This window comes from Ammospiza caudacuta, chromosome 7 (assembly GCF_027887145.1).
Source record: "Ammospiza caudacuta isolate bAmmCau1 chromosome 7, bAmmCau1.pri, whole genome shotgun sequence".
NCBI classification, from domain to species: domain Eukaryota; kingdom Metazoa; phylum Chordata; class Aves; order Passeriformes; family Passerellidae; genus Ammospiza; species Ammospiza caudacuta.
The window spans coordinates 48,082,039-48,095,297 of NC_080599.1; the positions used below are offsets into that span (position 1 = coordinate 48,082,039).

At 47.7% G+C, this 13,259-nt stretch overlaps 1 protein-coding gene across 2 annotated transcripts in view; it reads right to left on the minus strand.

The window, feature by feature from the left end:
- The window catches only part of NEGR1 (neuronal growth regulator 1), a 154,513-nt gene that overhangs the window by 72,067 nt on the left and 69,187 nt on the right, over positions 1–13,259 (minus strand). The gene's annotated exons all lie outside the window — the stretch shown is intronic.

Genomic DNA, 13,259 nt, shown 5'->3' on the forward strand with positions numbered 1-13,259 from the left:
GGGCCACCAGCAGGGACAGAGCACACACAGGGCCCAAGGGACACTGCAGAGCCTCCCCTGGGTACCAGACCCCACAAGCAAAAGCAGCATTTTCCTGTGTGTGTGCAGAGCAGCATTTCCCTGTGTGTGTGAATGCAGAGCAGCATTTCCCTGTGTGTGTGTGCAGAGCAGCATTTCCCTGTGTGTGTGCAGAGCAGCATTTCCCTGTGTGTGTGAATGCGGAGCAGCATTTCCCTGTGTGTGTGAATGCAGAGCAGCATTTCCCTGTGTGTGTGAATGCAGAGCAGCATTTCCCTGTGTGTGTGAATGCAGAGCAGCATTTTCCTGTGTGTGTGAATGCAGAGCAGCATTTCCCTGTGTGTGTGAATGCGGAGCAGCATTTCCCTGTGTGAGTGCACAACAGTATTTTCCTCTGTGTGTGCAGAGAGCTCCTGGAAGATGGATGCTCCTGCTCAAGGCAAGGCTGAGCTTGCTCCTGGCAGTTTGCAAAGGAGACAAAATTGGGTTTTTCTGGTGCTTTTAAAAATTAATGATGCTGTTCCAGCCACTCTGTGTGCACCTGGAGGATCGGAGCTGCTCACAGAGAGGACTAAACCACATTTATTGTGTTGTTTCCTCCTGCTTTGGGGCTCGTCCATTCCCCCCACCCAAGTTCTGTCCAACTGGGCTTTCTCTCCCTGGTTTTGCTGAAGCCACAAAGATCTGACCCACAAGAACTCTGCAGGCTTTTGCTGCATTCTGGGGCTTCCCACCAGGAACTTTCCAGTCTTTCTGAGGGGAGATTGGAGCTGTGACATGGTAGAAGGTGCAGAATTTTCCAGACTTACAGAGTGCAGATTAAGTGATTTCCTCTTAAGTACGAGCTTTGTTCCATTCCTAATTGACTGGGCTCTCCTTTAATCTGGGCTTTACAGCGAGGAAATTAAATCAAAGCTCGTTGAGGATGTCTGTAAGTCCTGTTACAATGACACTGAGCAGGTCACAGCGCTGATGCATTTCCAAAGCAGAATTAGACAAGGGATGGATCTGCGAGGTGCATTAATTACAATAACCCCCAAAGAGGCGGGGAGCTGCAGCCCTGCTGCTCAGTGTAATCCTGTCAGATGACACAAGCGATGCAGTCTGATCTGGGGCTGATGGCAAACCCTGGATGTTATTATTGGCAGCGATTTCCCAGGAACACCGTCCTGCCAGGGATAGAAATTGGCTCCCACTGCATTTCTGGAGCCTCGCAGTTTGAGACAAATCAGGATTTCTGCTGTATCAGTATGCTGCTAATTTTTCTGCTATTTACTGCCTGATAGGGATCATTACATTCAGATCACTAAAATCTGCGGAATTTATTAATTATGCCTCCAATATGCGTGCGGCACCACAATGGAATGTTAATATTTATTAGGAATTTAAAAATGTTTGTTTTGCATCCGTGTTTCTTCCCACACCTCGGAAGACTCTGATCTAGGAGCAGATTTGGCATTTAAAATCTGCTCTGCTGAGCCTGGAGTGCACATTAAACCCATCACAGAGCGACTCCCCACTTCAGCAGCTCATGCCTCCCACCCAGATCACGTGGAGCTGAGAAGGTCAGGGGAAAAATTAAATAAAGCAGCAAATAAACATTTATTCAGAAAATGGATTAACAGAAGGCCAGAGAAATGAGATAATAAACAAGGGGGAGAGAGGAATTAAACTCCCAAGGAAATTTGGTGCGGGGGTCCAGCATGGAAAGTGCTTTGCAGTCATTTGGCTTTTTCTTTTTTAATGTTAAATTAAAACATTAATGTCAATGTTAGTGTTTTAAAGTAAACCCTTCCCTTTTTGCGCAATGTTTTTAATCTAAACCTTCCCTTTTTGGACAGGGTGTGTGACCACAGGCTGGGGAGCAGCTGCAGGAGGAGGCTGAGGGAACCAGGGATGCTCAGCCAGGGGAAAAGAAGGCTCAGAGGGACCTGGGCTCACCTGGCTCCAGGATTTACAGGGTTAAAGCAGGTGGAGACCCCTCCTCAATGCAGCCCAGTGTGTTGGGAGGGGTTGGAGATTTTAGTCAGGGATGTGGCTCAGGAGGTCCTGGATGGGCTGACAGCCCCCAGTTCCACAATTCCACAGTGAATTCCACAATTCCTCTATTAATTCCACAGTGAATTCCACAATTCCACAATGAATGTCACAATTCCACAATGAATTCCACAATTCCACAGTTCCACAATGAATTCCGCAATTCCATAATGAATTCCACAATGAATTCCACAATTTCCCAATGAATTCCACAATTCCATAATGAATTCCACAATTCCCCAATGAATTCCACAATTCCATAACGAATTCCACAATGAATTCCACAATTCCATAATGAATTCCACAATGAATTCCACAATTCCCCAATGAATTCCACAATTCCATAATGAATTCCACAATTCCCCAATGAATTCCACAATCAATTCCCTCCAGCAGCCCATTCTCGGCAGCAGCAGGAGCTGCCCAGACCAATTCCAAAATTAATTTCACAATTCCTCAATTAATTCCACAGTGAATTCCACAATGAATTCCACAATTCCACAATGAATTCCATAATGAATTCCACAATTCCACAGTTCCACAATGAATTCCACAATGAATTCCACAATTTATTCCCCAGTGAATTCCTCAATCAATTCCCATCCATCCATGCCCTCTGGCACTGGGAGCCATTCCCTGTGTCCTGTCCCTCCATCCCTGCTAAAATAAATCCTCACCTGCCTGGCAAAGCCAGGCACAGTTTCCATCCTCAGCCCTGCAAACAGCACTGATCCCCTGAACACTGAATGCCACACCCCAAATCCCTGATTTCAAGCTAAAACCAACCCTAAACATCTCCAATAATTATTTCCAGCAAACTCCTTTGTGTGGTTGAACATCTTGCATCTTAAGTATCGATCATAAAAAAAAGATAATTGTGCTTTTTAGGGTAGTAACATTTTTTATCAATACTCACTGAAAATTGCTCTGTTTTTCATACTTTTTATATATTTTTTTTCATTCCACACTCAGATGAGCTCAATATTTGCAGAGCAGTGCAATGCCCCCACCACAAACAGCATTTCCAGAGTGTGCTGAGCATGGTTTAAATGAGGAGAGCTTTTGCAGCAGGAGCCCTCCCCTCTGACAATCAGTCACCAGCGGGGACAGCTCCCAGCCCCTCTGCTTTTGCATTTCCATGATTAGTTCCTCGAGGCACTTTGATTGAAGAGCGTTGCCTAAAGGTCTCCACCTCCTCCTAATTAAACACAATTTGTCTCAAACACGGCAGCTTTGGCAAAGTGGGGCTGAGGAAATAAATGATGGGTGGGCTGGGAAGAGAAATGGTTTCATCTGCAGCCTTCATTTATTTCCAATTCCTGCCAGCGCCGAGGCGTGACACAGGGACTCACACAAGTGGCACTTCCCTAAGCTGGGGAGGAATCTTCTCCCTCCTTGGGATCTGTGGCAGTCACCATCATCTCTGGAAATTCATGGGGTATCCTTGCTGTTCACAACTCTGTCTCCACCTGTTTGCTGTGCCCAGCTTACCTGAGACCAAGCCGAGATATTGCCAGGGTGTGAGTGGAAAAGGAATGATCCTGTTTGGGAATTCTGCGCCACTGGGGCGGGACCTGAGTGTGTGGGTTGTGCCTCTCCACCCTTCCTCTGCCAGGGCAGCTCAGCCGTCCCACTGGGACACTCCTGGGGTGTCCATCTGTCCCAGTGGGACATTCCTGGAGTGTCTGTCTGTCCCCACTCCTGGGGTGTCCATCTGTCCCAGTGGGACACTCGTGGGGTGTCCATCTGTCCCAGTGAGACACTCCTGGAATGTCTGTCTGTCCCCATTCCTAGGATGTCCATCTGTCCCAGTGGGACACTCCATCCTGGGGTGTCCATCTGTCCCCACTCCAGGGGTGTCCATCTGTCCCAGTGGGATACTCCCAGGATGTCCATCTGTCCCAGTGGGACACTCCATCCTGGGATGTCCATCTGTCCCCACTCCTGGGGTGTCCATCTGTCCCCACTCCCAGGATGTCCATCTGTCCCAGTGGGACACTGCTGGGATGTCCGTCTGTCCCCACTCATGGGATGTCCATCTGTCCCAATGGGACACTCCTGGGATGTCCGTCTGTCCCAGTGGGACACTACAGGGGTGTCCATCTGTCCCAGTGGGACACTGCTGGGATGTCCGTCTGTCCCCACTCCTGGGATGTCTGTCTGTCCCAGTGGGACGCTCCAGGAGCCCAGAGCACGAGGTGCAGGAGGTGCAGCTCAGCCTTCCCCACTCCCTGGAAAAGCTTTCAGACACTCCACGAGCCCCTTCCAGCGAGCAGCACTCTGCAATCAAAGCTCTGCCAACTGTTTAATCATGGAAATGGAGCCAAAAAGTCATAAAGGGCAAAAATAATGATAAAAAAAAAGCAACCTCCTGGTGGCTGGAGCCAAAGCCCTCCCAGCTGGGCGCTGATTGCTGGCTGGGCAGGGCCCCATCGCTGGGGCTCATTAATGCCCAGGGCTGGGACTGGGCTCTGGGAAGGCAGGGATGGCTCTCCAACCAGCACCAGCAAGGAGAGGTGAGGCTGTGAATGGTTTCCTGGGCTCTGGGAAGGCAGGGATGGCTTTCCAACCAGCACCAGCAAGGAGAGGTGAGTCTGTGAGTGGTTTCCTGGGCTCTGGGAAGGCAGGGATGGCTCTCCAACCAGCACCAGCACAGAGGCTGTGAGTGGTTTCCTGGGCTCTGGAAAAGCAGGGATGGCTCTCCAGGCAGCACCAGCAAAGAGAGGAGGCAGTGAATTGTTTCCTGAGCGCTGGCACAGGCTGCTCTGAGAAGCTGTGGCTGCCCCTGGAATGCCCAAGGCCAGGCTGGATGGGGCTGGAGAGGAATGGTCATAACTATGAAAATAGTCAAAGGTTAAAATAATACAAGATTTTATCTGGTAAAACCAGCACTCCCCTGGATTCGGTTTATAACCTCACTAAGGAAAGATGAGAAGAGTTTGCCCAGGGTAAGAAAGGGACAACTTGGTGAGACAGGATGAACACTGCTCAGTTGAACAGGGCCTGGATAAATGTGAATAAACCAGTCTGAACATCTCCAAAAGCTCCTGGTCCCAGGAAGCTCCTGAAGGAGCTGCAGAGTAAAGGAGGCCAACGAAAAAGCAGCAAAACCCCATAAATATCCCAGCAAACACCTCCACCTTCCTCAGGCCACCCTGGCCCTGCTCCTCCTGAAAGTGTCAAAGATCTGCTGTTATTACACAAGGACACACACACATTATCCCCTTAAAACCCCTCTGCTCCCCTTTCCAGCCCAACCTAAATCCTGCAAGGTTCGATTTCCAGCCAGCAGCGAGAGCGCCGCTGTTTGCTCAGCCAGAAAAGCAATAAAATGTAATAATTCAAAATAAACTCGGATTTCCCTTTCTTTATCCTCGCAGACAAAGGAAGAGCTGCACCCAGGGTGTGCAGGGGCTGCTGAAGGGGCTGTGCAAGTCTGGAGTCAGAAACCCATGGAATTATGGAATATCCTGGGTTGGATCATCAGTCCCAGTCCCATATCCTGGGAATATCCCAGGATATTTAGGGAAGAACCTTTCCCTAAAATCCAACCTAAACCTCCCCTGGCCCAGCTCCAGCCACCCCTGTCCCTGTCCCTGTCCCTGTCCCAGAGGATGGAGTTTGTACACTCAAATAGGGATGTGCATCATTTAAACACAAATTCCAACGTACGTGGGCAAAGGGATTTTCACTGAAGCATTCCTGCCACACAAGAAGCACCAGGAAAAGAGTTCTGGACTGGAAAATTAGAGGTAAAACCTCATCACTGCTCCTTACAGGCAAAATGAGAATATTAGAGGGTTGTGACAGGTAAACAGTGATATACCTGTTGCTGCTCATGCTGTCACAGGAACTAAATAAAAGAGCTGTAATGATTTGAGATGATTTCTTGTAACTCTGCATTTTTCCTTTTGGAGAACTCTACAGGTTCAGTCTCTCTCCAGCGAGCCTGAATGACAGATTTACATCGTACTCCCAAGATAGTTATTAAAATAATTTCCCTTGACAGTTCTCTGGCTGCATCACTCCCCTTCTCTGCATCCCAGCCATATGGCTCTGCTAACTCCCCATCTTAAGCGTTTTGCTCCGGTGTGAAAAGCAGTTCCTGGTCCTTCCCTCTCAGCCCCAGCTCTCTCTGGAGCACAGCCCCACAGAATATTCAGAGCTAAAAGGGACCCCCAGGGACCACTGACTCCAAATCCTCAGGGAATTCCACCATGGAGCTGCTGCAGGGCTGGAGCCAGGCTGGGACACCTGGGGGTGCTCACCTGGAGAGGAGAAGGATCCAGGGAGAGCCCAGAGCCCCTGGCAGGGCCTGAAGGGGCTCCAGGAGAGCTGCAGAGGGGCTGGGGACAGGGATGGAGGGACAGCACACAGGGAATGGCTCCCACTGCCAGAGGGCAGGGATGGGTGGGAGACTGGGAATTGAGAATTGTTCCTGGCTGAACTGGAATTCCCAGATTTGCTGTGGCTGCCCCTGGATCCCTGGCAGTGCCCAAGGCCAGGCTGGACACTGGGACACCCTGGGGCAGTGGAAGTGTCCCTGCCATGGCAAGGGAATGGGATGAGATGGGATTTAAGGTCCCTCTGAGCCCAGCCCAGGCTGGGATTTTGTGATCCTGCAGCTCAATTACACAATTCCCTTTGGATGTCACCACCTGCCCTATCCCTTTCTCCTCATCTCACTGGAGATCCCAGGGAAGGGATCCCACCCTCCCCATGGTCCCTCGGACCCTGGGGCAGGCAGAGTGCCTCTGTCTGTGCTGCTGGAAGGACTTTGGCAAAAGAATTTTATGGAGCCCAAGGCACCTGTGACTTTGATTATGACCCCTGGAGAAAATTACCAACCTTATATGAGGATCTGCAAGCCACAAAAGTATAAGTAAAGTAATAATTAGTTTGTCATGGGGTGAAAAATAAATTTTTGGGGTTTTTAGAATGGGGCTTCAGGGGGCAAGATGGAGGGATCTGGGCATTCCCAGCCTTTCTCCTTCTTCTTCTTCTTCTTGGCCTCCATCTCCTGCTGTGATGGTGGCACTTTTTGGATTGGTTTGGAGTAGAAGCTCACTCAGCCCTGTGTCCCTGGGATGGTTTATGAGATGATGGCTCTCTGCTCGAACTGAACACAAATATATCTGTGACAATGTTCACAGGGGTTCTTGGATGAGGGAAGAGATGAGGATCTGACTCCATGTTTCAGAAGGTTGATTTATTTTTTTATGATATATGTTATATTAAAACTATACTAAAAGAATAGAAAAAAATTAATCAAAAAGCTAGTTAAGAACAGAAAAAGAAAGAATAATAACAAAAGCTTGTGTCTCGGACAGAGAGTCCGAGCCAGCTGACTGTGATTTGCCATTAATTAGAAACAACCCCATGAGACCAATCCCAGGTGCACCTGTTGCATCCCACAGCAGCAGATAACCATTGTTTGCATTTTGTTCCTGAGGCCTCCCAGATTCTCAAGAGGAACAACCCTAAAAAAAAGATTTTCCATAAAAGATGACTGTGACATATATCCTGAGCAAGTTTCCACTCCTTCTCTCAGTCCAAGGGAGGACAGACTTCTTCCCTGGATTAAGTCAGCGGATAAAAATTTATTCAGTATTTATTTTTGTTCTCACCACAAAGCCTAGAAATTAGCAATGATTATCTAACACTGAAACCTGGAATTGCTTTCCACATTATTAATTCCTCCTCTTGAGCTGCCGCAGAGCTGCCCCCATCCCATGGAAACGCGTGGGGAGCGGTGTGATTTAATCTTCCTGACACTGCAGTGGCATGGGAACTGCTGGGATTAATGGGGATTAATGGCGTTATTAATATTCATATTCTACAGACAGTTAGCAGTGAATTGCCATCACCCTGCTGCCTGCCCGGCAGTTTGGGATGCCTGGCCACAGACAGGGCACAGAGTTCCGCCCTCATTTCTCTGCAGGAAAACGAGCTGGATTCCATTTCTTCCCCAGAGGGTCCCAGCCAGCCCCGATGCTGATGGGATGGCTCTGTGGCACTTTGCAGGGCACTGTGCTGTGAAATCCCGGTAAATTGGGATTTTAGCGGCCAGCCCGCCGGTGATGGCCATGGGGAGGTGCAGAGAGAACAGCAGCTCCCTCGCAGGGTGTTCTGGACTAACCAGGAGAAAACCATGCCCTGATTATCAGAGAATTATCCAGCCTGGAATGGCAGGCCCAGCCCCGTGGGCACCTGGAATGGCCCTGCTGGCACAAATCCGGGCGGGTGAAAACGGGCACGGATCCTGCCCCTGTGAATTACCGTGTATAAACCACCGGGTGTAAATTATAACGGGTATAAACCACTGGGTATAAATCATCAGGTATAAATCACTGGGTATGAATTACAGGGTATAAATTAACGGGTATAAATTACCGGGTATGAATTATCGGGTATAAATTACTGGGTATAAATTACTCTGGGGACTGGGGACTCCACTAACAAGGGATAAATCAAATCTGCAGGAGGATCACTGGCAGCCAGGGCTGAGCACTCCAAACCCTGCTTAACTAGAGGCTCAGGGCCCAGCTAATGACCCTGCCTAATTAGGGGCTCGGTGCCCAGCTAATGACTCTCCTTCATTAGGGGTTCAGTGCCCAGTTAATCACCCTGCCCTGGTCCTGCAGAGCAGCTCTGTCCATTGGAGGGGAGAGAGACAGCAGGGGTTTCTCCGTGCCAGGAGGCACCCAGAAATCAATAAATGAATAAATAATAAATAAATAAATAAATAAATAAATAAATAAATAAATAAATAAAATCTCTATTCTTGGTGCTGGGGCACCATGGCCTGGGCACCCAGAAATTAATAAATTAATAAATAAATAAATGAACAAACAAATAGAATCTTTATTCTCTGTGCCGGGGCATCACGGCCTGGGCACCCACAAATTAATAAATGAATGTATAGATAAATAAATAAAAATCTCTATTCTCTGTGCTGGGAAACCACAGCCTCAACACCCACAAATTAATAAATGAATAAATAAATAAAACCTCCATTCTCTGTGCTGGGGCATCACGGCCTGGGCATCCACAAATTAATAGATGAATAAACAAACAAACAAACAAACAAACAAATAAATAAATAAATAAATAAATAAAATCTCAATTCTCTGCACCAGGACACCATGGCCTCAGCAGCCAGAAATAAATCAATGAATGAATAAATAAATAAAAATCTCTATTTTCTGTGCTGGGGCACCACAGCCTCAACACCCACAAATTACTACATGAATAAATAAATAAAATCTCTATTCTTTGTGCTGGGTCATCATGGCCTGGGCACCCAGAAATGAATAAGTGAGTGAATAAATAAAGAAATAAATAAACAAACAAATAAAATCTCTATTCTCTGTGCTGGGGCATCACGGCCTGGGCACCCAGAAACTAATAAGTGAATAAATAAAGAAATAAAATATCTATTCTCAATGCTGGGGCACCACAGCCTGGGCATCCAGAAATTAGTCAATGAATGAATGAATAAATAAATAAAAATCTCTATTCTCTGTGCTGAGGCCCCACGGCACCACACAGAAATTAGTAAATGAATAAATAAATAAATAAATAAATAAATAAATAAATAAATAAAATACCTATTCTCCGTTCCGGGGCACCATGGCCTGGGCACCCAGAAATTAATAAATGAATAAATAAATAAATAAATAAATAAATAAATAAATATCTCAATTCTCTGAGCTGGGACATCACAGCCTCAGCAGCCAGAAATGAATAAATGAATAAATAAAATCTCAATCAGCTCACGGTAACTGGAAGTTAAAAGCCACTCAGCACAGGCGGTGCTGGGGGCCAGGACTCCCCTGGGACACAGAATGTCAGGAGCCCCAGTGAAACTGCTCAAACTGCACTTTGTGCTTTGTGCCCCCTGGACAGGAGCTCCATGGGGAATTACTCCGTGTGATCCGTGAGGAGGGAGCCACAGGACAGCCCTGAGCGAGCCACAGCAGCCCCATCCTGCTGCACTCACAGCTCCCCGGGCACCCAGAATCACGGGATCCACATGGGTCTGGGTGTGAGGGACCCCAAAATCCACCCAGTACTCCCCTGCCATGGCAGGGACCCCTCCCCCTGTCCCAGGGTGTCCCAGTGCCCAGCCTGGCCTTGGGCACTGCCAGGGATGCAGGGGCAGCCACAGCAAAGCTGGGAATTCCAGCCCAGCCCCTGCCCACCCTGCCAGAAAAGGGATGTCACAATCACATTGTTCCCAAAAATCCCCCCAAATAATGAAGGCAATGAAAACATGTCCATGAGGAAGTGGAAACCACGCAGCACACAGATAATGATTTCCACAGGATCTCAGGGACGCCAGGATGTGTGCTGGAGGTTGTTGCCCACCCTGTGAGTGAGCTTGTTTCCATAAATCGATGGGAGCTTTGAGCAAGGAATGATTTCTTGTTCCTAAAGGGCTCTGGGTACCTGTGCTGAGCAGGGTTGTGAAGGAAATGATTTGCCATAGCTCTCAAACCCCAAACCTGGGCTGAGGAGAGTTCACTCAGAGATTGCTGTTATCACATCCAGCGATTTGGGAATATTTATGGGCAAAATATTTGGGCGTGCTAACTACATCCAATTCAGTGGGAGCACAAAACAAAGCCTCTGCTTTGAAGTGTTTGGAACAGAGAGACTTTAAACCAACCCTTTCACTGTGTAATGGAACGCTTGTGTTAATTATAATTCCTTTTGCCAGGATCTGTTTTACATAACAAAGCTAATCTGCCAACTACTAAGGAAATTTCCCCATTTTCTCTTACAGATGATAGAAGGGGAAATAATATCATATTTTAAATGCAAAGTGGGGATGATTAAAATTTCAGTCTAAATAAAATAAGAACATTTCTGAATCCTGGAGACAACAAAACAAGTAATCCACGGGGGTCAACAGAATAACTCACTTACAATTCTCTACTTGAGCCTTTGGTATTACAAAGCTTTCTATAAGTAAGCAATTTTTAGCTGTTTATTCTGCTCCCTGTAATGTCTTCAGCGCTGCTGGCCTTGAGGCAGGTTTGGAATCAGAGGCTTAGGAACGCTCTGGTTTCATCCAGCTCCTCAAGTGCCTCTTTATCCATTCAAATCTGCACACTCACATTCAAGTTCATGTCTCTCTCGTGAGATTTCTGTTTAATCCTTTCCTTATAAATGAACATATTAACCTGAAGGGAGAAATGTTCAAAACATCATGTGGGAAAAAAAAAAAAAAAAAGGAAAAAAAAAAAAGAGAAAAAAAAAAAAGAAGAAAAAAAAGATGCCAAAACCTACAGTAAAAGAAGGGAAGAAGAGATTCTGTGTGTGCATCTCCTTGAGCACAGCATTCAAAATTCACCCATGGGGCTGCACAAATTCCCGAGCTTTTATCTGAATAGCTGGGATAAAAGACCTGTGATAAGTGGGTATAATAGGAGTTGGAGTCATATTACGGGATTGTATTACGAATCAATGCCGTGTGGTTTGATTTTGCTGTCATTTCCTCGTCTGGAGCTAAAGATCTTGTGCTATTTATTATCCTTGTTCCTGCCTCACAAATGACACCGTGCAGGAAATGGAGCCCCAGTAATTTCAGTCTCAGGGTTTGCATTGTGAGGCTCCTGTGAGGAAACTCCTCAGAACATCTCCCTGCAAGCTCTGCTCCCAGAAACCAGCACGGAATGTTACAGGGCTGGGATCAAAGGAAACAACATCAGTGTCAGGCGCTCAGCAAAAGGCAGAGAAAATCAGGAATCACAGAGTCCTTCATGTTGGAAAAGCCCTCCCACACCATGGAGTCCAACCATTCCCCACAGCTGCCAAGGCCACCCCAACCACGTCCCCAAGTGCCACATGCACCCAGCTTTGCAACCCCTCCTGGCCTGGGGACTCAGGCCTGCCCTGGGCAGCTGTGCCAGGGCTGGACAGCCCTTCCAGGCAGAACTTCTCCTGATCTCCAATTCTCTGAGGCTGGAAATGCAGGATGTGGCTGGGGTGTGTGTTCCATCCCCATCTGTCAGAGCTGGGGCAGTTATTGCTGTTCATTGGGCAGCTTTCTTTATTTCTCCCACAGCCAATCCCCCCTCCAGGAGACCTCTTGTGTTAAAGGGCCATTAATTATTAATTATCTTCTGTCCATGGCCAGTGAGTGTCCCGGCATGGCTGATCCAATCCCATCATCCCATGGGGAGATGCCCCGCCCAGGGGAGGGGCCAAGCATTCCTACCTGGGTACAATCTGAGGTTTGGGACAACAGAAACAGCCTTTGCCCACTGCATTCCCAGAGGGAGCCCAGGCCCATCCAGGAGGGCTGAGCCACCATGGCATGGGACTGTGCCACCACCCTGACACACAGGGGGCAGCTCCTGCTCTCACTCTGGCAGGGGTTTGTTTTGTATTGTTGCATTTTCATTTTATTTTTATTTTTTCCCTAATAAGGACCTGTTATTCCTGCTCTCATATATTTGCCTGAGCCCCTTATTTCAAAATTATAATAACTCAAAGGGAGGGGGTTTACATTTTCCATTTTGAGGGAAGCTCCTGCCTTCCTTAGCAGACACCTCTCTGTTCCAACCTGGACACCAACTCCAACCTCCCCTGGCCCAGCCTGTGGCCCTGTCCTCCTGTCCTGTCCCCTGTTCCCTGTCCCCTCCTGTGTCCCTGCACCCCTGCCAGGGAAGGGAACCATGGGATTTGCTTCCCTGGAGGATTTAGATGGACAACTGAAGTTTTCTTCACACCTCTAGGAAAGCTGTACAATCAAAGATCCACTCCTTCAAATGGAGATTTTACAGGCAGGAAACATTCAATCCCAGTCCTCTAAAGCTGCCTGTCAAATTCCTCACAATTCAATCGCGCAGGATGAATCTGCCACTTTACTTCTCAGTTGTTTTTTCAGTCGTCTCCAGAAGTTTTCCTAAATTAGCTCCATACATTCTTTTTAAAGACAGGCATTTGGTTCTGCTCCTTCCAACTGGTGGAGTTGGCTGCTTGCAAATATCAGACATTGTCATCCTCCTCCCTTCACCCTCTCTGAGGCGATGGAATGGAAATGGAGCCGTGGGGGTTTGGGAATAAGGAGTGATGCAGAACACGAGGAAATGCTCCTTGTGTGTGGAGTGTGAGGAGAGGCTGCTGAGCCAGAGCCATCCCACCCTGGTGCTTCTCCAGAGCCACAAACCCAGCTCAGAGCACTGAACGTTTCT